General features: G+C 41.2%; 1 protein-coding gene across 3 annotated transcripts in view; it reads right to left on the reverse strand.

Annotated features, from left to right (window-relative positions):
• LOC120876845 overlaps positions 1 to 24,622 on the reverse strand; it is a 202,715-nt gene that overhangs the window by 141,827 nt on the left and 36,266 nt on the right. Inside the window, exons 1-2 of one of the 3 annotated variants that reach the window (XM_040258948.1) lie at positions 9,304 to 9,428; positions 9,055 to 9,182 (exon numbers count right to left, since the gene is read on the reverse strand). The exons of 1 other annotated variant lie outside the window; for it this stretch is intronic. The gene's annotated coding sequence lies outside the window, so the exon portion shown is untranslated. Of the gene's footprint in view, positions 1 to 9,054; positions 9,183 to 9,303; positions 9,429 to 24,622 lie in introns of those variants that run through there. One more of the 3 variants, XM_040258950.1, reaches the window with a different exon arrangement.

Raw genomic sequence — 24,622 nt, forward strand, 5'->3', positions numbered from 1 at the left:
ATGCTGGGGAAGAATTAACACAGCCCCCTGCTACTGCTAAGTCACTTCAGTCGTGTCCAACTCTGTGTGACCCCATAGACGGCAGGCCACCAGGCTCCACCGTCCCTGAGATTCTCCAGGCAAGAACACTGTTGTGGGTTGCCATTTCCTTCTCTAATGCATGAAAGTGAAAAGTGAAAGTAAAGTTGCTCAGTCGTGTCCAACTCTGTGCGACCCCATGGACTGCAGCCCACAAGGCTCCTCTGTCCATGGGATTTTCCAGGCAAGAGTACTGGAGTGGGTTGCCATTGCCTTCTCCAACACAGCCCCCTAGACCTACTTTAAAAATATCTTAGATCTAAATGGTACTTTATAAACACATCTTTATAAGCCCATGTGTTTCTTTATAAAAAGCCTCATTGCACCTAAAACTACTGAGATGAGTCATAATTTAGTACAAATTGAAAACAGAATTCTGTACCCAAGTTCTGTGCTTCTTCAGGCAGTCTGTACTAACTGTGAGTAGATTTTTATCCCCAATATTCACAGATGTGGGAGAGAGCTGGGAGAAATCTTATAACCCTAAAGACTCTTAAAACCTCTAAGCCAAAGTAAACAGGCCAAATGTGCTAATCATCGGGCAAATGGAGACCGCTAAGACCTCCACTCAAAGCTTTAGGAAGATATTCTAAAGTTCACATTAGCACAAATAGGATTTTCAGGATATGAATTTCACTAAAGCGCAAATTGAATCATGTCAGTATAATCCACACGTATTTCTGCCAGCTGGGATCCTGGATATTGAGATGTGATCATCTCTCCATGGACCTGAAACCACCAATCTGTCTCACCTGGTTGCTGCACGGCCATCAGAAGGAGACACTGTGTGGTCACTACCCTAGCAAACAGATCCAAAGCACCCCCATTTCCAATCTCCGGAGCCACCCAGTCCCTCTGCAATGGAGTATCAATAGAGAGGCTAAACGGATTGTTTATTTAATTGTGCTGTGCAAGCTGAATAATTGTGTGCTTTCCAGAAAGGCTTTGTAACCAATGAGATAGCGCTGGATCTGCCAAAACCTTTACCTTGAAGCCAACATCCTTTCTTTCTAATACAATCTCTCTCCTATCACAAATAACGGCAACCATGGTATTATTGCCAGAGGAGGCAAAACCATGGCAGAAACATCAAAAATCATGTCTTTCAAAATGGAAAAATCTCCATTAAGCTGCTGCTGAGAACTGCTATCTCCGAATATGCCAGTGTGAAACCTTTAGTCACAAACCGGGATTTAGTGGATTACACACTGAAGCAGCCAACAAATGGCAATCTGAATCTACCTTTAGGGTGAGCAAAATTGGTCCATTAAATATAATAACCACATTTTAAGAGGATAAGAGAAACGTGATGAAAACAAGAGGGAGTGTTGGGAGCTGTTTTTAAAATACCAAATATTGTGCAAGGCGGCTAGAAAGATGGAAAATAGAATATTATGTACCAGTCAAAGTCTCTAGGATGATAAAAATCAATTAGTACCAGGTTATAAAACAGTGAAATAAGGTATGTTGAGTGAAAAAAAAAAAAATCTAAGGACAGCAATAACCAAATTTTTAGCCAAAGAAAACCCTATATTACTTACTAAGTCAAGAGAATAAGACCAAGACAGATGTCTTTTTAATTCTTTCCCTGAAACTTGTTTCAAGCATTAAAAATCACAACGGAAGTTCTCAAAACACTTGCTTCTGGTAGAGAAATTGCTTGTAACACATCACACTTGTTTTTTGGTTTTCAATAAGTTAGTTTTCAACAGATAAGGCTCCAAAAACATGGTTCAAAATTGAGAAGTCTCCCTCCTACCCAGGTCTCCAGCCATCCATCCCTTTTCTCAGAGACAATCACTGTTTCTTATTTCCTTCCAGACCAGAAATATAAATATTTTTATATTTTATTTTATAATAATTTTCCTTTGATATGTTTTTGCCTATTTATTACCTTGTTTTTGTTTCTTGCAACAGTTTTTCATTAATAATAATCAAAGTCTTTTCTTCTTCATAGGTCTATGTTCATATAGTTTGAGATTCTCCAATTGGCTGTTTCTTCTCAGCTTTCATAATCCCCCCATGATACAGTCTAATTGACATGTCTCACTAACAGGATTAGGACTTTAGAAAAACAGTATGCATCAGGATCTGACAAGAATGCAAAGATGCTATTTTTATGCAGGTACCCTTCAAAAATACCCAAGAGACTTAAAATAAATGGGAATACAACATGGAACCAAACCAAAGTTCTAAGTGGGTTTGAGTCTCGACAGGACAGTCATATCCTGATTCAAGTGCCAGCTGGCTTGGATTTTGAAACATCGACCTCATCTGATTTTTCAGGTTTAGATTGGTCCAGAGCAATACAGTTCTACTTTTACAAAATTTGCTTTTCACCAGTTTGCTTTTACAGAAGACCTACATTAGTACCTGTTTGGGCTAACCAAAAGAAGTTCGAAGAGGATTTTTCACTTTTATGAAAAAGACAAAAAGAGAAACTAGCATTCAGTGTTTGTGCTGTAGGTAGCTGTTACCAAGGCAGCTCGAACCCTGAGCAGGGAGAGCAGCACTGCCAAGCTCCTTCCCAGGAAATAGGCTGGGTGTCTCAGCACCAAGCTGCAATAGCTTTGAACTGTGTCTGTGCTTTATCTGTGTATTTCGTGCATCCAATAGCAACATGTATCCTAAGTTAATTGCTTCTTCACTTTCACTTAAGCCGCTTAGGCTCACGAAAGGTTTCTTAGGAACTCTTTCTTAAACCTGTATTGGCCTGAGTGTTTGGGAGCAGGGAAGAGAGGATGGGTGCTGGAAGGGAATATAAGCAGGGTGCCCGCAACAGGCAGAGAGGCCTTCCAAAGAGAATGGAAGTTAACACGCACATTTCAAATACCTCGGGTCAATTTTTTTCCCTCCCCAAATTCATCTGAAGCTATGGATAGTTAGGGAGGGAAAAAAAAAAAACCTAGGTTCTAGCTCGGGTCTCGTTTTGTGTACCCTTGGCTTAATCACCTTCGATTCACTCTCCTCATTTATAAAATGAGGACCTTGGCCGTGATGAGTTCTAAAGCCCTTTTTACTTTTAATCCTCTCAATCTAAGATTCAGTTTCTCTCCATATATTGACTTATATGCCAGTTATTGCACTCATCTCACATGCTAGAAAAGTAATGCTCAAAATTCTCCAAGCCAGACTTCAGCAATACGTGAACCGTGAACTCCCTGATGTTCAAGCTGGTTTTAGAAAAGGCAGAGGAACCAGAGATCAAATTGCCAACATCTGCTAGAACATCAAAAAAGCAAGAGAGTTCCAGAAAAACATCTATTTCTACTTTATTGACTATGCCAAAGCCTTTGACTGTGTGGATCACAATAAACTGTGGAAAATTCTGAAAGAGACGGGAATACCAGACCACCTAACCTGCCTCTTGAGAAATATGTATGCAGGTCAGGACGCAACAGTTAGAAATGGACATGGAACAACAGACTGGTTCCAAATAGGAAAAGGAGTACATCAAGGCTGTATATTGTCACCCTGCTTATTTAACTTATATACAGAGTACATCATGAGAAACGCTGCACTGGAAGAAATACAAGCTGGAATCAAGATTGCGGGGAGAAATATCAATAACCTCAGATATGCAGATGACACCACCCTTATGGGAGAAAGTGAAGAGGAGCTAAAAAGCCTCTTGATGAAAGTGAAAGAGGAGAGGGAAAAGTTGCCTTAAAGCTCAACATTCAGAAAACGAAGATCATGGCATCTGGTCCCATCACTTCATGGGAAATAGATGGGGAAACAGTAGAAACAGTGTCAGACTTTATTTTTGGGGGCTCCAAAATCACTGCAGATGGTGATTGCAGCCATGAACTTAAAAGACGCTTACTCCTTGGAAGAAAAGTTATGACCAACCTAGATAATATATTCAAAAGCAGAGACATTACTTTGCCAACTAAGGTCCGTCTAGTCAAGGCTATGGTTTTTCCTGTGGTCATGTATGGATGTGAGACACCGAAGAATTGATGCTTTTGAACTGTGGTGTTGGGGAAGACTCTTGAGAGTCCCTTGGACTGCAAGGAGATCCAACCAGTCCATTCTGAAGGAGATCAACCCTGGGATTTCTTTGGAAGGAATGATGCTAAAGCTGAAACTCCAGTACTTTGGCCACCTCATGCAAAGAATTGACTCATTGGAAAAGACTCTGATACTGGGAGGGATTGGGGGCAGGAGGAGAAGGGGACAGCCAAAGATGAGATGGCTGGATGGCATCACGGACTCGATGGACATGAGTCTGAGTGAACTCTGGGAGATGGTGATGGACAGGGAGGGCTGGCATGCTGCTATTCATGGGGTCGCAAAGAGTCGGACACGACTGAGCGACTGAACTGAACTGAACTGATGCCAGTTATAAGGGCATAATTTTTTTTTTTAATTTCCCACAAATTTATTTACCATGAAATAACAAACTTGGTATAAATATTTTAAAATCCTTGTCAAGGAAAAGAAGTGACTATAGTGCACAGCTGTCATTTTGAAGATGTCCATCATCCATTCCCCCTCCTTGGCAGCACCTGGATTGCTTTAGGGGGAAGTATCTGTGTATACCCGAGGGGAGATAAGCCCAAGTGTTTGTCTGCCCACTATAAAAGCTTAAGAAGAAACTGGAAATTTCCTTCTGCCAGAGTCTCTTCTCATAAATCAGTACATCCATAGGATGGATGTGTGACCATCAAATTTTCTCCTGCAGGACTCTGAATTTTTAGCAGAACACCACAAGAACAAGAGAAACAGCTGGAGTTCGTTCACTCCAGAAGTGAGACCTAGGCAAGACTGTGGAGTAACTCCTGCTACAAGGCTTTCTATCCTTTCATTCTGAAGTTTTCCCTTAAATCCTACAAACAACACAGTACCCTCCCAATAAATTCTCTTTTCTCTTTAAGACAGTGGTTTGCTGCATACTGATCTACTTCAAAACTTACTGGCTTAAAATAATAACCATTTATTTGCTCACAGTTCTACAGATTGGCAGTTTGGGTAGGGCTCAGCTGGGATGGTGTGTCTCTGCTCCACGTGGTACCAACTGGGTTCATTTCAACATCTGCAGTCAGTGGAAAGATCTGCTGGGGGCTGACCCTGGATTGCCTCACTGACTCACTTATTTGGAAGCTGGCTGAAGCCATCAGCTGGAACACATCAGTTCTCCACGTGGCACCTCACCCTCCAGTAGGCCATACTGGAGGAATGCTCAGAGAGAACAAAAGCAGAGCTGCAGCTTCCCTCACATCACATTCTATTGATCAGATAGTTTAAAACCAGCTCAGATTTAAGGGGTGGGAAAAGAGACTTCATCTGTTAATGGAAGGAGTAACAAAGACACCTTCCCGGGTAAAGGGGATACAGGGAGACATGATTCATTGGGGACCATTACTGTATGAATTTACCATGGTAGAGTTCATTTCTGTTGCTTGCAACCTAAGAATGATAACTAATCCATCAATCTGTGTAATGGGACATGGAACACATTAGATTTGGAAGGCCTCAACATTGAAGACATTTTCCCTGTTTTTATCTCTCATAGTAATAAGATTATTTGGAAATAATGTGGTATCATGGTAACGGGACTGTAAGAAGAATGAATTTAAAGTGAAATTATCATGTTTCAAGTGTTGCCAGTTATTTAGTTACGTAATTTTAAACCTACATAATCTCTGTGACTTCATTTACATATACGAACGAATGGATGAATGGATGGATGAAATGGAGTGATAAGATTTGCCTGAATTGCAAATATTATGGTAGATATGAAGTAGAGTAACTGTGTGAACTACAGGAAATCTTCACTTTGTACTGTAGTACAGGACCATAAAATGATCACACAAGTTGATACTGTGCAAAACTGTCTTAATGGAAAACATTATAATTGTTCCATGACCTCTAAACATTTTTGTCAAAACATTATAACCTCTTTCACTATTGGTTATAAATGTATCAGGAAATGAAAAAAAAAAAAACAAACTGTTTTTGCTTAGTATGCTATCATTTAAACTAGTAAAAACACTAAAAATAAAGTATCTCATTTATTTGTAAAAAAAAAAAATGATCAAGATTACCTTGGGTAGTGTTTGCCTTCTTGTCATCATATAACTGATAATGTGGAATGAGGATCTTTTCTACGCCTTGGCAAATTGTCACACTGCTTTTTAAGTTAGCATCTGCTTCCAACATTTTATCCCTTATATTTTCAGGGTCATGAAATGTCTCCAAGAGTTTCTTTTATGTGAATTTTTTTTGCTGATGTCACTGCCTCTAAGACATTTTTATCCTTTCATACAATCTCTTTCCTTATTTATGTCAGTAAATTTGCCTTCACTAAGTTCCTCTGGATGTATGTCCTTCAAAAGGCAGTAGTATCAACATTCCCACAATCAACTCTTTTTTCTACATTCCATTTATGTTTGACTCAAACTTCACTTTCAGCATTATTACTTTTGTTTCTTTGGTTGAACTTTCACTTTTGCTGGACTATTCTTTCTTTTAACTATTCATATTTGTAAAATGTCACATAAGTTTATCGCTGGGAAACAAAGAGGCAACACAAATACACACTTTGCTGTCCGTTTGTGAGCTGTAACAGGTGTGCAGTATCAATCACTGCAAGAAGTGACAAGATTGGTCACTGATTGTAAATGTGCATCTGCCACTTAAGTGACTTGTGGACCAAAGAGTTAGTGGCAATGTTTGTACTTTACACAACTTCTCAGTGAGTATATTTGGTAACTGAAATTTGAACCATGTTGCTGGGAGACTGATGTTATTTAAATTGTCGTAACTGAAATGTGTGCATATAGAACAATGCAAAGTAAACCATTTTAAAGATGACGTTGAGTTTAATTATTGCCACAGTTGTTATTAAAGAGAGAAAGAGCAGACCTCAGTTTTACTGTATTAAAGAAGGAGTTCAATTTAATTCAATCACTATTAGGCTCCAACAATTTTCATCTGTGCCATTGCAAGATCCGAAGATTAGTACTAAGTGCAAGCAAACAAGAGGGGAGGAGGCAGGACTGGAAAAAAAAACACCAAAAACCTGCCTTTTAACCTTTCCACAAAGGCCTAGAGGAAAATAGAACACACCAAACCCAAAGGTCAAACAAAAGTGAGGAAAGAGATTGTCCAAGTTAAGTAGCTCTTTCTACTGCTTTTTACTTCCATGGCCAGAAGGAAAATATTTCAATAACTTTCCAGGAATGGGGCTGGTAATCTCCCAATATTCATCTGCCTTTCTTTCTTGGCAGCAGAATGCCAACTTTTGGCTGGTTATGCTGCTGCCCAGGATATTTCCCTTGCAGCTAGTTGCGTCCACATGACTTACTACTGTCCAATGAAATATGAGTGAAAGGATTGAGGGGTTGGGGGCAACTCCTTAAAAGGAGCTTATCCTATTAGGAGAAGCAACCTTTTGTCCTTCCTACTGAATAGAATGTGGGCAAGACATTAGAAAGTCATCTGGGCCTAGGAGGCAATGTTGAGAATGGAAGTCAGGCATTGGGATGGTGGAACATAAATAAAGACCAGAGCCTGAATCATTTGTGGCTTTATACAAACACCATACCAGCTCTGGGCTCCTCTCTCCACACTACTTTATGTGTATTTAACCCATTCTTTCTTACCCACATCTGAACACACTTCCTAACTGATAAAACAAATACTGTTCTCTAGCCCATGGGCTGTCTCAGTGATCCAAATAACAATGACTGACTCTTGCATCACTCTACACAATGAAGGTCCCAAATGAGGCACAAACCCATGGGCAAAACAATACCCTCCACATGGTGTTGTATATTTAGGGGAACAAAAGCGTATGGTTGTTTGTAAAATCCTAAAACAGATTCTGATAATCAAAACTCAAACACAGACCTGACTTAGAAACTGTTTGTACCGAAAAAAAAAAAAAGGATGAGAGGGAAGGAAAGAAGTACCAGCTCACAGCTAGCTTGTTATGAATCAGAGAGTATGGGTGGGAAACAGAAGCCCCAAAATATAATTCAGTATAAGGCTGCCCTCATGTAAGGGCCTAAAGGAAAACAAAGGAGGTCCTAGCTCAGTCCTGGTCTCCCGTTAAAAGAGACATTTAACAAACAGAAGTAAACTGAGGTTATACAACAACCAAGGTGATCTGGACTTCCCATTTTGTGAGGGATGGGAGAAGGAACTGGGGTTATGTACCTGGGAGCAAAGAAGACAAACAGGTGTGACTGGTGTTTCAAATAGGTGAAGTGATGCCTTGTGGAAGAGGACTTTGCTTTAATCTGCAGTGTCAAGCACTGGAACTAATGAGTAAAATAAAACATATTTCAACTCAATAAAAGGAAAAATCTTTCTGAAAATTATAAGTTTCCAAAACTGTAATGCACTTCTTTATAAGGTAGTGAGTTATCTGACATGGCAGTGGATCTTTTTAAAAGTAGGGACCATAATGGAATTCAGGACTTTTTCTGAAACTCAGGATAGAAAATGAAAACTCTGTTGTATCTTCAAATCCTTGAAAAAAGGAAGTGATTTTGATTCTAAGACAACTGTCAATGAAGAATAAGGAGGTTGCATTGGATGGGAAAATGACCCAGGTGGCTCTTCCATTCTTCTTGCACTATTAATCCTGTATTTTCCTGCTACATGTAAAGTAGTTAATATGCAATGATCCAGGTGTTGAACAAATGCTTTCTGAGGAAAATTATGATGATTGTAGTGGCCAGAACTCTTCCACCTGTAAGTGGATGAAACCAGCTTAGACTAGTCTGGGGCTAAAAATAAGAAATTCAATGGCAGGGGTAAATCTCATTTCAAACTCAAACATTGTGGTCAGACTCTTTCTCCACCTCTTGGATCAATTCTCTCCAAGCTGGCTTCAGGCACACTCTTACCATGGAGAAGACTAGACCCCCTCTGTCAGCTTCATATATCATTCTCTAGCCTAGAAATTTCAATGGACAGAGGACTCTTTTTTACTCAAAAGTCTTATAGCTGACTTGGACTAACCTGACTTCAAACACAGCTTGTTGTTTATCCAATTACTGTGCACTTGGATTGACCAGCTTGGGTCACATGAACTGAGGACAGGGCACAAATGGTTTCCACAAGGAAAAGAAGCTTCTGATGTACAGATGCTGTGAAGATAAAAATAATGAATGTCCACTATAATGACACAACAAATGCAGTAGATTTTTTTAATGGCAACTTCTGGGCCTTCTATGAATCTCAAAATAGGAAATAAAAACACCATGGTACCGTTTTGCTTGTTTTGCTGCTGTTGTTATAGCTGCTCACACCGTGCAACATGCTGAATCCTAGTTTCCCAACCAGGGCTTGAACCCACCAACCTGCAGTGCAAGTGCAGAGTCTCAGCCGCTGAGCCACCAGGGAAGTCCCAAAGTACATGAGAATATGAAGTGAATTTGATTCTAGGCCTTAATCTAAAATTCTAATACTTGGGCAAATAATAATTTTAACATGTCTGTCTTTTCTTTTTTTTCTTAAGATGCCTCTGTTCACAGCTTTATCAGACAAAGTAATAGCAAATGAAGGGAAAAGCCTAAAATGTTTATTGAAGTGGATTAAGGCATGACATATAAAGAAAAATTATTCATTAATAGTTTAAAAAATCTTTATATTTAATGTTTAGGTGACATATTTCTACTTCAAGAGAAGTGAACATTATAGTCATGAATAACAAACAGAAACACAAACTCCATTTATTTGTAAAATAAACTCATTTTCTTTTCATATGAATGCAAAAAATGACCGAATACCATATGTTCCATTTGCCATGATTCTAAGACAGCAAAGCTACACAATTTCTAGATCATTAACTCATCGTCTTTTCCCCTGTCTTACAGCTCTGCTAGGTAAGCGCTCATTCATTCACTTTGATAACGCTACTTTTTATAGGTTTGGTATTTCATTTGCTCAATTACTCCAAGCAAAACTACAGCAGCCAGAAAGTGCAGGTATGGAGAAGAGAAGGGACCCCCCCACAGTTTCCCTAAAAGAACAAGAACTCAGGACTACACTCCCAATGGTGTCAAACAAAAGGGGGTTTTGTCTTTTGCTAGTTTCAAGTTTGAAAGAGGCATCCATACCCCCTCATTCTATATCACTGGAGCCAGGCTGAATGCCACAGTATTCAGGATAGCATAATGGTACAGCATAGCAGCATGTCAGCTCTGTAAGTATTGGGTGGGAAGACAGGGAAGAGGAAGGAGTCCTCATAGTCACATGGTAATCATGGAAGGGTCCCTAGAAGGGAAGAGGAGCAATCATAGGGCTCTAGGTGATCTGCATAAAATCAAAGATGTAGAAATAAATCCCAAAATTAGACCTGAAAAATATAATTCAGGGTCATGGGAATGATACAAGAGAGAGATTCTGAAGTTAAAGCAGCCATGTATCATAAAAACCTGAGTTTTCCATTTTCCATTTTTATTACACTGCTTAGCTATCCACAGAGATTTCTTCTAGCCAGCTTCATCTTTTCAAAATGGTTTCATGAGATTGAGAACATTTTGAAAAAAAAAATGTACTCAACTTCTGGGACAAGCTGTAGAAGTCACACTAAAGAGCAGAGCATAGTCTATGTGACTTAGAATATAAGTCACCAGTAAATGCTTACCCAAAAAATCAGATAGGAGCTAGTATACAAGCTGAATACATAAACATGTTAACAGGATGAAAGAGCAAAGCAGTAGCAAGACGTATAAGAAAATGCAGCAACTCACCACAGGGGCATGCCTACACAATTATAAATTTACTACTTCTCTTTTGGAGATAAACTCAGGAGTTTATAAAATGAACAAACATAGTAACTACAAAAAGACCATCATGATTTATTGAGCATGAATAAATCCTTTAATAAAAGCATTGGAGGACTTCATCAAATTCTTTCTAGAGGCAGGCATTAATAGCATCTCCATTTTATAGAAGAAAGTAGATTTCTGAGAATTTTTGTGTAATTTCTTTAAAATCACACAGCTAGCAAACACAGAGCCAAGATTTTAACCCTGCCAGTCTGATTCCCAATTCTGTGCTTTTAACCACACACAAGTGCTTTTTTCTTAAGCACTTTGAATGAACTCACTCATTCGAGTCTCATAACAATCCCAATAAAGTGAAATTATTATTTCCAGTTTTCTAATGAAAAAATCAAGAATATAGAATCATTGTTCTAGGCGGCAGAGCCAAGATTGGAACTTATGTCTATCTGACTCTAGAGCCCTCTTTCATAGATAATACGTTACAGGCTGCTACTTGCCTGTTGAAATCTGTTCTCTTCCTCCTGGGAATGAGTCTGCTTAGCCTACACTTCTATACTTTCTTTACAGTTAGATATGGCCATTTGACTAAGTTCTTACCAAAGGAATATGAGTGGAAGCGACATGTGCAACTTCTAAGTCAAAAGGAACCCCATGATCCCAGACCTCCTCTTTTTCTTCCTCATGAATTGGACCTCAGAATAGGAAGGGCCAGAATTCATTAGAACAATAAAGTTAGAATCCATCAGAATATAGAAAAACAAAATTCCTACTACAACAGGTGTACTGAAATGAGCCCAAGTCACAACATGGGACGTACTAAGTCACCATATTGACATCACTTCAATTATCTTAATTTCATCTCTACACTGCCTATTGCCTCTCTTAGAATGTTCTGGGTCATACAGTACAATCTCCTTTGCCATCTCTTTGAAAGATATCAGGAAATATTTTAGGGGCCAATCTTCAATTATACACCTATCCCAGGTTATCCAAAGAATCCAATTGGGATCTTTAAACTGAATCTAAGAAACCTTAAGTTTTAATTTTTTAATGTAAAAAAAAAAAAAAAACATTCTTGTGGAAAGTAGTTTTCATAGAGTTAAAGATCCACTAAAATGATCCTAACTTTTGACACTCTTAACACCAAACCACATCTGGATGCTTATTTTAATGAAATGATAAAAACTATTATATTTGCAAACATGTTCACTGAAGCATATCTAAATAAGGGGGGAAACTGTAAACAAAATGTGAAACAGTAGAGAAAAATAGTTAAATAAAATGATGGTTCATCCTGAGGGGAAATACGAGGCCGATATTTAAAAACAAATTCAAAAATCCAAAGCAAAGGCACTGAGAAATAAATTAAAATTTTCCAGTTAATCTTTCAAAGTGATAACAAAAGATTTGCTTTGGATGATCCACATGCAGTGAAGAATCACACATTCTGAAACGACATTACGGAAAAGCAAACAGACACATCCAAATTGGGGACTTCTGTAGGACAGTTGACCAGGTTTTTTCAACAAGTTAATGGCATTTTTTAAACGGTGAGTCTGCTATAGATTAAAATAATGTTAAGAGATGTAACAACCCACTGCAATGTATAGATCATTATTTGCATCCTCAGGTATATGAATCAAGGTTAAAGAAAGACATTTTTGAAATAATGAAGGAAATTTGAATATGATTAGATTATATATAATATCAAGGAATGACTGCTAATTTTGTTAGGTATCATAATGGTACTATAGTTGAAATAAAAAACATCCATATTTTCTAGAAATGAATAATAAAGTATGTAGGGGTGAGATGACCTAAGGACTAGAACTTGCTTTAAAATACTTCAGTAACAATAACAGCTATAATGTCAAGACACAAAGCACACAAGTTCTGCAGTAGCCTGCCTGAGGAGCTCCAATTTTGATCCAACACTTACTAGGTATATGACAAGCTACTTAACTTCCCAATGCCTTGAGTTCCTCTTCTGTTTACTAGTGACACCAATCACATCTCTTGTCTTAGGTTATTGTGAAGATCATGAGATGAGCTCTGTAAAGAACTCAGCACAACATGTTAGCTATTATTATCATCATTATAAACCAGTATGCTCTTCACTCATATAAGACCCCAAATGTCACTTACCAAAAACACTTAATCCTTTGAAATCTCTCCTCTGTCTTTCTCTCCAGGTTCCTCCTTGTTCCCTCCCTCCATAGCCTATTTCCTTCTTCAGGACCTAGAACTTACGCTTTGATGGTTAATAATGCACTAACATTTCACGAATTTTTTAAGTGATTTTCTTTTTAAAACCAAATTAGGAAAACTGTGGAACAAGGTAGAAAACAGGAGAATACAAAATAAACTGGTATAATTACACAGAAGTATAAACATGGAAAAGGATCAAAGGAAAAGTAGAATATATAAATGGAGACATTCTGAATGATTTTCCTAACACCTAGTGATTCTTCCACTAGGTTCAAGCAAGACTTTTTTTTTAAAAAAAAGCAAATTCCACAGACCTAGAAGACCCTAAGAATGATTGAATAATACTTGTGTGTGTCTTTCAATGGAGGACGGCATGTTTGGCTGTTACTGACAAATCTAGAGTATAAATAGGAAGACACAGAATAATAAGAGCTATGACAATACTTCTTATTTCATTGATTCCATGGTATCTTGGGTGTGTGACCTGTGCAGTCACACCGGATCTTGTATTTAGGAGGGCCCTGTGTGTACATGAGCTCAGTCATGTCTGACTTTTTGTAACCCATGGACTGAAGTCCACCAGGCTCCTCTGTTCATGGGATTTCCCAGGCAAGAATACTGGAGTGGGTTACCATTTCCTTCTCCAGGGAATCTTCCCAACCAAGGGATTGAACCCAAGTCTCTTGCTTTGCAGGCAGATTCTTTACCACTGGGCCACCTGGGGAAGCCCTCAGAAGGGCCCTATACTTGGTTTACTATCCTGCTATCATCATTCTGAAATTCTTAATTTTTAAACAAGGAGCCCCACATTTTCATTTTGCACTAGGCCTCACAAATTATGTAACTAGTCCTGACTCCACCTTATGAGATGGACACTATTATAATTCCAATATAAAGATGAGAAAGTTGAGGGTTAAAGGACAAAGCTAAAGTCACACAGCCATCAAGTGACAGGATGGATACAGAAAGAATTCAAAGTGAAAGACAGAGAATGGGGTAAAGAACAAAAAGAAAGCCAAGTAAGTCAGGGAACAAGACTATTATCATCTATCTGGGGCCCAGTTCCTGACTGATTAGGCAGTCAAAACTCATGGGTTTAGGCTGAGAGTTAAGGCCACCCCAGGAAGGAGTCTGTTCTATAGCCCATGACAGGCTCCATATCACAAGACTAGAACACGGAAAGGGCGCAGGCATCCATTAGCCCTTCTGGAAACAGGATCTATAGGAAGGAAAGGCCAGAAGTGTTTTCCCTTAAAAACTGGCCACCTTTTTGCAGGCTCTTGTGTTCCTTGAAAAACTACAGCAGTCAAGGATTAAGATGATCCTGTCACTTTGTTAAAATGAAACTTTAAAGCATATTTCAACACAATGCTTTCTTAGCTTAGGCAGCACAGAAAATTGTCGATCAACCCACTGTCCTCACAATCACTCCAGAAGTCAGGCAGCGCTGCTGGCATCAAGAGCACTCACAGTCTCCTTCAGACCCACCCTTGGGCTTCCTGTCGCCTGATTTTGGAACAACCTAGGATCGGGAGGGTCATCTTGACAACGTTAACAAAACACAGAGTCACACAAAGTCTTAAGGGTCCTTGCCAAGAGGTTTTGTGGCTATGACTGTTCCTTTAAATGGATCATTAGAGTACATTTCTACAGGAGAAAAAAATTTTTTTAGACATCAGGAAACAGGGAGTGCCCAGATTTGTGTTAATAATAAGAAAACAATCCAAAGGCTCCCATCTGTAGTTTCACTTTGGGGGAGGTTAAATGAATTATATTCTACTGTGCCTGTTGAAGCCAGAGGGTGAGGCCACAGCCCTATGTGTGGAGAGGGTTTTTAAAGACTCCGAATGGCTCTCAGTGGGAATGAGACTGATTTTTCAGTAGGAAGCCAGTCTGTAGGGGCCAAGCCTTAGGCAGGGAAGAAACCTCTGTCCCTCCTTAGGATCCACTTCTCATATCCAGACCCTCCTCCTTTGCTGTGTTTGAGAGGGACACTCTCTGCCCTAGGAGGAAGTCAGGAGCTGAAGCCATAGTGGAGGCCTGGTTTCCAACTATCCTACTTCTCTGGAGCAGCTTTTTAATATACATTTTCCATGACCTATTCAAGGGCAACTGAATTGGAATTTTTAGGAATGGTCCCAGATTTTTTTTTTAATTCATCAGTTTTATATTTCTCGAGTTATTCTTATGCAACCAGCTCATACTGATTCACAGACTAGTTTTTAGAACCAAAGGCACCCCACTCCAGTACTCTTGCCTGGAAGATCCCATGGATGGAGGAGCCTGGAAGGCTGCAGTCCATGGGGCCGCTGAGGGTCGGACACGACTGAGCGACTTCAATTTTACTTTTCACTTTCATGCATTGGAGAAGGAAATGGCAACCCACTCCAGTGTTCTTGCCTGGAGAATCCCAGGGACAGGGGAGCCTGGTGGGCTGCCGTCTATGGGGTCGCACAGAGTCGGACACGACTGAAGGGACTTAGCAGCAGCAGCAGTTTTCCTTTTATTTATTTATTTTTTCCTGTTGCTCAGTTTATTTCCTTCTGCCATCCTTTCTGGCTTTAGGGAATTGACCACAGAGTTGTGCATCCACTCCGCCTCTTCACAATACGCCTCTTTTCCCCTCTAAAGAGAGAACGGGTGATTGCAGCAGTAATTAGTGAAGTCAACCCTAGAGGGAAGTGACCAAGACTTCAGGGACCAAGACTCAGCTACTATGAGGCTGAATCCTGCTTCAACCAAAGTAGTTCTGCATTTAGCTGTTATATACACCTTGTATATTCATCTGAATAAAAGGTTCCAATGCAGAAGGGAAAAGCTTGAAAAATAATGCTTTTTCTAGAACCATAGCATAACCAAAACACATTTCTTCTTCAGTTACATTCTAGACAAACAGAGCTTTGCGGGCTACCCGGAAAATCTAAATATAATTTATAACATGGGTCTTGTGGGAAAATCTGAATTCAAGATGGCAAAAACACATCTCCCGCCCCACCTTCCCACTTCCCGCTGATTGAGCAGCAAGATGGGATCTGTTTTTGCTTCCCAGAATACCTCCAATCCCACACCCAAGACTAAAGAGATGCCTAGCTTGGAATAAAGGAAACTCCCCCTGAAGCCAGGAGGGAATCTCTAGTCCCTCCCTTCTCCCCTTATCCACGACCTGCAGTGGCCGCAAAGGCTGGAGATGGTCCAGTGGAAAGGGAGAGCAGCGGTACACCAGACACATCGGTGCTCTGGGCTCAGGAAACTCCCCCCAACCAGACCCTTGGCCCTACAAGTAAGGGCCCCAGGAAACATTTCACACACAAAGAGGAAGCTACTGCCCCACTGCCGTCAGAGTTGTTAGAGAATGTGCTCTGAATTGCTTTGAGGAGTTAGCTATGATCGTCACATGCTCCCTGGGGAAGAGCAGCATTTGTGGAGTTATCCCTGGACACAGATTAAAGCAGATCCATGTGGCAACCTTGTTCTTAACCTCCTGACTACAGTGTTCCAACCAGACGTCGCCAAAAACACACCACGGTAAGAACTAAGGCATTGCTAACTACTTCATTTACCAGACTTGTATTTCTCTTCTCTTTGAACTCTGTCTAACAAAATTACACTCTCGAGACTGCTAAGTCAGCACTAGGAGCCAAAAGTCCTGTCTATTCCTGGTGCTAACTAAAGAGTTGAATCGATGAAAAACATATTAATTCACACCTGAAAACAAACCAATCCTAAGCATAAATAACCCACATGTGTCTTGTGGAGGGAATACATTTATTTAACTCAAATTTCTCAAGCAGCCACATCAATAGCTCCTATAGATAGTGATCTAGTAATAGGTAATGACCAGTAATTGGTAATGACCAAAACATCTGAAGGTTTACCTAGGAGACCTGAAGAAGCCTCAGTTACAAAAGACTGACTTGGGCTCACTAAACTGTGTTTACTGATAGAAGGAAGTTAAGACTCACACATTTCCTCATATACTCAGGAACAAAGTTTGAAACCAAAGAGATTTAGGGAACAGTCCTCCTGATTATAAAGGACAATGTCTTGAGTATTCCAGTTAATTAAGAGATTGCCTCATGATTGCATTTGTAACACTAATGCAAAAACACTAAACATTTTACTCATTCATATATTAAGTAATTTTGTTGTTGTTTAGTCACTAAGTCATGCCTGACTCTTCACGACTCCATAGATTTTAGCCTGCCAGGCTACCCTGTCTATGGAATTTCCCAGGCAAGAATACTAGAGAGGGTTGCCATTCCCTTCTCCAGGGGATCTTCCCAATCCAGGGATCAAACCCACATCTCCTGCATTGCAGGCAGATTCTTTACCACTGAGTCACCAGGTAAGCCCCCATATTAAATAATAATGACAGTCAAATATCAGTCAAATACTATGCCTGCCCTCTTTTCTAATTACCCATAATGGACTGGTTCCAAACTGGGAAAGGAGTACATCAAGGCTATAAATTGTCACCCTGCTTATTTAGCTTATAAGCAGAGTACATCATGCAAAATGCCAGGCTGGATGAACCACCAACTGGAATCAAGACTGCTGGGAGAAATATTAATAACCTCAGATATGCAGATGACACCACCCTTATGGCAGAAAGCAAAGAGGAACTAAAGAGCCTTTTGATGACAGTGAAAGAGGAGAGTAAAAAACCTGACTTAAAACTCAACATTCAAAGAACGAAGATCATGGCATCCGGTCCCATCACTTCATGGCAAATATATGGGGAAACAATGGAAACAGTGAGAGAATTTATTTTGGGGTGCTCCAAAAGCACTGCAGATGGTGACTGCAGCCATGAAATTAAAAGACACTTGCTTCTTGGAAGAAAAGATCTGACAAACCTAAACAGCATATTAAAAAGCAGAGACATTACTTTGCCGACAAAGGCCCACCTATGGTTAAAAAAAGCTACGGTTTTTCCAATAGTCATGTATGGATGTGAGAGTTGGGACTATAAAGAAAGCTGAGTGCTGAAGAATTGATGCTTTTGAACTGTGGTGTTGGAGAAGACTGTTGAGAATCCTTGGACTGCAAGATCAAACTAGTCAATCCTAAACGAAATCAGTCCTGAATATTCATTGGAAGGACTGATGCTGAAGGTGAAACTCCAATACTTTGGCCACCTGATGCGAAGAACTGACTCACTGGAAAAGATCTCGATGCTGGACAAGATTGAAGGCAGGAGGAGAAGGGACGACAGAGAATAAGATGGTTAGATGGCATCACCAACTTGATGGACATGAGTTTGAGCAAGCTCTCGGAGTTGGTGGTGGACAGGGAAGCCTGGCGTGCTGCAGTACATGGGGTCACAAAGAGTCGGACACGACTGAGTGAGTGAAATGAACTGAACTGAACTGAAATTCCACCTTCCAAATATACCAAGTTGCTCACAAAGCTCAGAATACGCTCTGCTCTCTCCAGGTCTCAGCACATGCTGTTCCCTCTCTAGCTGGAATACCTTTCCTCACATTCCACAGGGAGTATACACAGACACACACCACTGCCTTCATCACCTTCTGGCACAAACATCTCATTCTCATTCACTGAGCTCAAAGGCCTTTCCTTCCAGGAAGCCCTCCTCCACCTCCTATAATAATATGTGCTGCCCTTAGAAAAGATTGATGCTGGGAAGATTGAAGGCAGGAGGAGAAGGGGACGACAGAGGACGAAATAGTATCACCGACTCAACGGACAAGAGTTTGAGCAAACTCCAGGAGATGTTAAAGGACAGGGAAGCCTGGCACACTACAGTCCATGGGGTCACAAAGACACAACTGAGTGATTGAACAGCAAGTTTGTCTCACTGCAAAATGGAACCTGTTTATGTGAGTCTCTCTTCCAGCGAGCTCTGGAGAGCTGAAACTTGGCATTAAGAAGCAGTTCCTTTTAGTGGTTATACAAGCCCTGCAACTGACTCCCTGGATTCTAATCCCAGGTTTATCTCTCTTAATCTCTGCATAATTTAGGGCAATAACTTAATCTCTCTTGGCCTCAATTTGCTCATCTTTAAAATGGGCATAACAACGGTGCCTATCTCCTTGCATTATTAAAAGGATTGCAGAATACATGCGGGTCTTATGAGAGGCATTGCTCATAGTAAGAATTCAATAAATGGTCTTCTAAAAGTCTCTCTTATATAAAGGTCTCTCCTATATACCTCCATTATATTGTGAAAGGGCACTACACTTAAATGATTTATCTCTTTTAAAATGTCCAAGAATAAAATTAAGTGGCAAGACCTACAGAAACAGGCAAAACCAAATTAAAAGTAAAACAAGTACTAGAAAAGGTGGGCTTCCTTGGTGGCTCAGATAGTAAAGAATCCGCCTGCAATGCAGGAGACCCAGGTTTGATCTCTGGGTCAGGAAGATCCCCTGGAGTAGGAAATGGCAAGCCATTCCAGTATTCTTGCCTGGAGAATTCCATGGACAGAGGAGCCCAGTGGGCTATAGACCCAAAGAGGTGGACACAACTGAGTGACTAACACTTTTACTTTCAGGAAAAGGTACTTGCAATTCAATTAACTAACAAAGGATCTGTTTCCAGAAAAGATTTTTCAAAAAGAAGAAAGAAAAAACCCTATTATCAATCAATAAGAAAACCAGAGACTACCCAGTAGAAAATAGGCAAAGGATATTAATTATGAATAAGCATTTCACAGAAAGAGAAGCCTGAATGTCCTATATAGCTATACGATGATTGTTAGGGAAATAGAGATACCATTTGATAGCCACTAGATAATGCCACATGTAGCTGAGGATGCAGGAATCTTTAGGCTAGAGAAGAGGTCAAAGACAGGGGATAGGGTTTTGACTTTCAGTGTTCTATTTCTTTAAAAAAAAAAAGAGAGAGAGAGAGGAAAAGGAAATTTGAAGTAAATACGACACAATAAATATGAAATCTGAACTGTGGGTACGTGGTTTCTAGAAAATTATTTTATTTTCTAATTGTTTCAGATATACAATAATTTAAAATGTTATGCCAAGGGAACTTATAAATAAGAATAGGTATTACAGAATTTGTGTTTCCAGGCATATTTCAAGAAACTGAATATTCAGACGTTTTATAGATGTTCCATATTTTCACTGATTTCACTAAATGGATGACTGGGTGAGAGGATGGGCAAACAGAGGCAGGGATGAATGAATGGATGGACAGATGGGTAGATGGACAGACAGATGAACAGGCGGCTGGGTAGATTGACATTCAAGTATATAAACAGAGACAGAAGAAATAAAGCTACTCAGTGAAGTGAGAAGTTTTAATGAAGCTGTATACAATGAAGACTTGGGAGACTGAAATCCCAGCTCTGCCAATCCTTAGACAGCTACCTTGGCAGGGCCGCCAGGTGAACTGCATGACACCAAAGGGCACTGTCTACACAAACAACAATGCATGGCGCCCCCTGGAGTTGTGCAATGCCCCAGCCCTGATGGATAAACGCCATTACCTCTCTGAGTCCTTATTTCTCCATCTGTAAAAAAGAGTCCAATCATGTCTGCCTCGTGGGGTCTGTAAGAAGACTAATGAGACCCTGTATGTGAAGTGCTTAGCACAGAACCCAGCACATGATAAGAAGTGAGAATGTGCTATTATCATCCAGATAATACTAGGAAAATGGACAGTACGGTTCAAGACTAGGTTAATGTTCAACAATAGCCCTAGGAGCTGTCTCCTTAGGACTTAAGGAGTAGGAAAGTAACATATGTACCTAGCGGCATACCTAGTCAATTTGGGATCTCAGTGACTGTAAGTTTTCCAGCAGACACTTCCAATCCATAGTTCTGGAATTCACTGGGGTGCCTCAGGTTCAAGGGAGTGGGGTTAAGCTGGGCTGCTGAGGGCCCAGACTGCCTCTGCTGTCATCGGAGCAGATGGGCCGTTCTGTGCCCTCAGATGCAGGGGTCTCTTGGCTACTGTAAGCAATGTTAAGACTTAATGAACATAAATCCCATTTTATGCAACGCTTGCCACAAAGCATCTACAAAATGTTCACGAGGCACAAACATACACAACAAACTCAGCCATGATGTGTACCGCGCAGGGAGAAGGGGGGTGGGGAGCAGGCAGGAGGAGGCAGCAACAAGGGGCAACTGGAAGCTGTCTCTTCCCTGCTTACACTGTCATCATCAAGAACCCAGCTTCACAATTTAAAATAAGCTGGCTTTTCCACACACAAAACAGACTTGACAAAAGGTTTCCCTGAAGGGCACTTTTTTTAACATCACAAACTACTGCAAAACTTAGTAGCTGAAAATACCGAGAACTGCCCATCTCTCCTGACTCTGCAGTTTGCTGGAGAGTTCCTGGTGGGCTTGCACATTCTGCTGCAGTCAGCTGGAGGGCTCCTGAGCTGGAAGGTCCAACGTGCCTCGCGGCACTCCGGGCGGGATGCTGGCCGGATGGCCTCAGGTCTCCACGTCTCCTCCGTGTCTCCTCCCACCCCTGGTGACTAGGGCAGCTTCTTCTCTTGGTGGTCTTGGTGGTCTCGGGGCAAGGAACCAAGAGGAGAAGAGGTGAGAGCTGCCAGGCGTCAAGACAGGGCTGGGGCTTGGCTGGCACAGGGTCACTTCCACACACTCTGCTGGTCAAAGCAAGTCAAAAGGCCACCAGACACAACGGGAGGAGAAATCAATTCCACCCAGGGAAGCAGCAAAGCCTTCTCGCCGAGGGGTGTGCAGGGACGATCTGAGGAGACCACCTGCCCATATGGCCCTTGGAAGTCAGGTGTGGATGGGCCTGGGCTTCTGAACATGGTTTGTTTCTTAAGGAAAAAAATAAGTCCAGGGCTTAAAAGAAGCATTTGAAAACCACTCCATGATAGCCAACAGTTCAGAAAACACTCTGAACACAGGAGTGCGAAGCATTTGTTTTTCTCTTGAAGAAAAGTCTTCCTGGCAGAAGCAACAGGGTTCCTGAGGAAGCGAGATTTCTCCTCCACTGAGCAGAGAGTGACAGTCGTATCGATGTGCCCAATGAAGATGGTGAACAAGTGACTGGGGGAGGGGAAGACTGGGCCTCCCTGGAGCAGGTACCTGAGCCTCGTCTTCACAGGATAGTGACATCGGCCGAGCGTGACGCTTGCGTGCAGACAGGCCAGGCTGGCAGGTAAGAGAGAGGTGGGGCGAGGGGAGAGGAGCTGTGTGCAGGAGGAGGGAAGGGCGCTGAAAGGAGCAAATGCAGAAGGAGGCAGCGCTGCTCGGGTACGGGGACTGGCCCTCACCAAAGGAACACAAGGCTGAAAAGCGAGCCTCCAGAACTCTTCTTTCCTCTTCTGGAGATAGAGCCGGAAAAATAAGAACGAGGCTTTGTCAAAATAGCAAAGTCTTATCAGTACAGTAACTGGATGCGAAGTAAATGAAAAGAGACTTCACGATGCCCTGACAGCTCAAAGAAGAGGACAGATGAGAAGACGGCAGGATAAGGCCGAGATTCAGACAATAACCAAGCCATCCCCCTCTAAGAAACAACCCAGCTCCCTCTGTGGGGACAGGTGGACACAGACAGTCACGCTTGTATGCGTGGGTTTCTAATTGGTTTCATTTTATTCCACAGTAAAATGGGTTAATGGTACATCCATATTGTGACAACATTCTCTAGCAAATGTCCTAATTAGGAACCCTAACTAGCTTTCCATTATTTCAAAACTGTCCAAATCTGGGTAGACCCCGAAGACCATCTGGAACCTGGACTTCTGCCCAGGCAGCAAGGGATTGTCCTTCATTAGACCTCTCCACGCCCCAGCTAACAGAGAGAGAGTGTGTGATGGAGAGTTACGTGGTGAACACACTGGGAAACGGCATTTCTTGCTCAGATATTTGGTTTTGTGATTTTATCTTCCTTGCAAGTGACCATGTTCATAAAACTTCAAAGGAGATTTTGATTTAAATCTGGTGCCTTGGCTATTTAAAATTAACTGGGACATGCATTTATTTAAGTATGTATTGCTGTCTGCAGGCATATGCAGAACACTCATCCAAGAAACAGCAGAAAGTACTTTTATTCTTTATCTTTTAACTATTTTAGTTTCAAGGGGAAGCTTTAAAAAAAAAAAATCAGGAATAACTTCAAAATCCAGAGGGAGGAATTGCCAATAAAGTAAAACCATTCACGTTGATTTATCATTGTATTTCTGCAGCCATTGCTTGCTTCACTGGCTTGTCACTGTATGTGTGTTGAGGGTGAGGGGAGGCAGTCATCTGGATCTCACATCGCATATAAAAGCTGATATAGATGATAAAAGTCAATCATAAAGCTCCCCCAAGTGGATGTTTATAAAACTACATCAAGAAACTAGCCACTGTAACTGGGATGGTGATCAACACTGAGGCCCCAAATGATAAGCAGCAGTGACCTGGCTTATCCATTATTTTGTACATAATTTAATAAGATCTGAGTCTTGGGGAAAGAATTCTATAAATTTTAAAAGAGATTGTACAAAAACACTCCTTCTGGCTTCCGGGGAACTTAACTGGGCCTGGAAGCTGCTGGTGGCTACACTAGGCCTTACCTGGACGCAAAGGAACCCGGGATACAGTGATTTACAGCTGCTCAGGGGTGGAGAGTGCCCCCAAGGCCCCTTTGGAAAAGCCCCCCATCCACTCAGTTGTGTTCCTTATGCCACTAGTGGGGCTGATTATACCGAATTACTTGGCACCCCTGTTAAGCCTGTCACTTAGATTCCAGAACAAATTAAGTTTGCTGAAGGCTTTGCTCTTTCTCTCTATTAAAATATTCATATCTACTCTAACAACCTGATAAAAACTGGCTAAAAGCCTTGCAGTATCCCCTATAGGGAATGCCATTTTTAATGAATCCGCAAGCATCATAAATAAAAAATAACTGGTCTTAATAAAGAATTGATAGAGCAGCTCTGGTCCCAGTTAGGTGTCAATGGGGAGGCTACACACAGCCTTGGGAGATCCAACGTAGCAAATGAGTCTCCCAGTTAGATGGGGAAGGCCCCCATCCACCAGTAAACTCCAAACAAGGGCAGCATCCACGAATAACTTTCCATAGAGTAGTTGAACCTAATGGGTCTCAACAGGAGTGAATGGTAGGGGGTGACAGGGGGCCCTTTCAGGGCTGTATAAGAAAGTGGGGAGAAGGACAGGTAGTAACAAGAGTAACAGCTAACATTTCTTGACCGTTTACCACGTACCAAGCATTCTCTTCTCAGCAAACCTACTAAATGGTCAGTATTATCCGCTCCTCAGAAATGAAGGCTAATGGAATTTATGGGCTTCTCCCGGTGGCTCAGAGGTAAAGAATCCGCCTGAAATGCAGGAGCCGAAGGAGATGAGGGTTCGATCCCTAGGTCAGGAAGATCCCCTAGAGGAGGGCATGGCAACCACTCCAGTATTCTTTCCTGGAGAATCCCCATGGGGTAGCAAAGAGTTGGACATGACTGAAGGGACTTGCGGCAGCAGCAACGGAATTTATATAAGCAGCCTAAGATCTGAATTCCAACCCAGGTCTGACCCTCAACCCAAAGTGCTAAAGGCTTGAAAGAAGCATTAGAAACATTTCATAAAACTCTTAATTCACTCCAGTTATGTTTTGGCAAAAGGTGG

This window comes from Oryx dammah, unplaced genomic scaffold (assembly GCF_014754425.2).
Source record: "Oryx dammah isolate SB20612 unplaced genomic scaffold, SCBI_Odam_1.1 HiC_scaffold_17, whole genome shotgun sequence".
NCBI classification, from domain to species: domain Eukaryota; kingdom Metazoa; phylum Chordata; class Mammalia; order Artiodactyla; family Bovidae; genus Oryx; species Oryx dammah.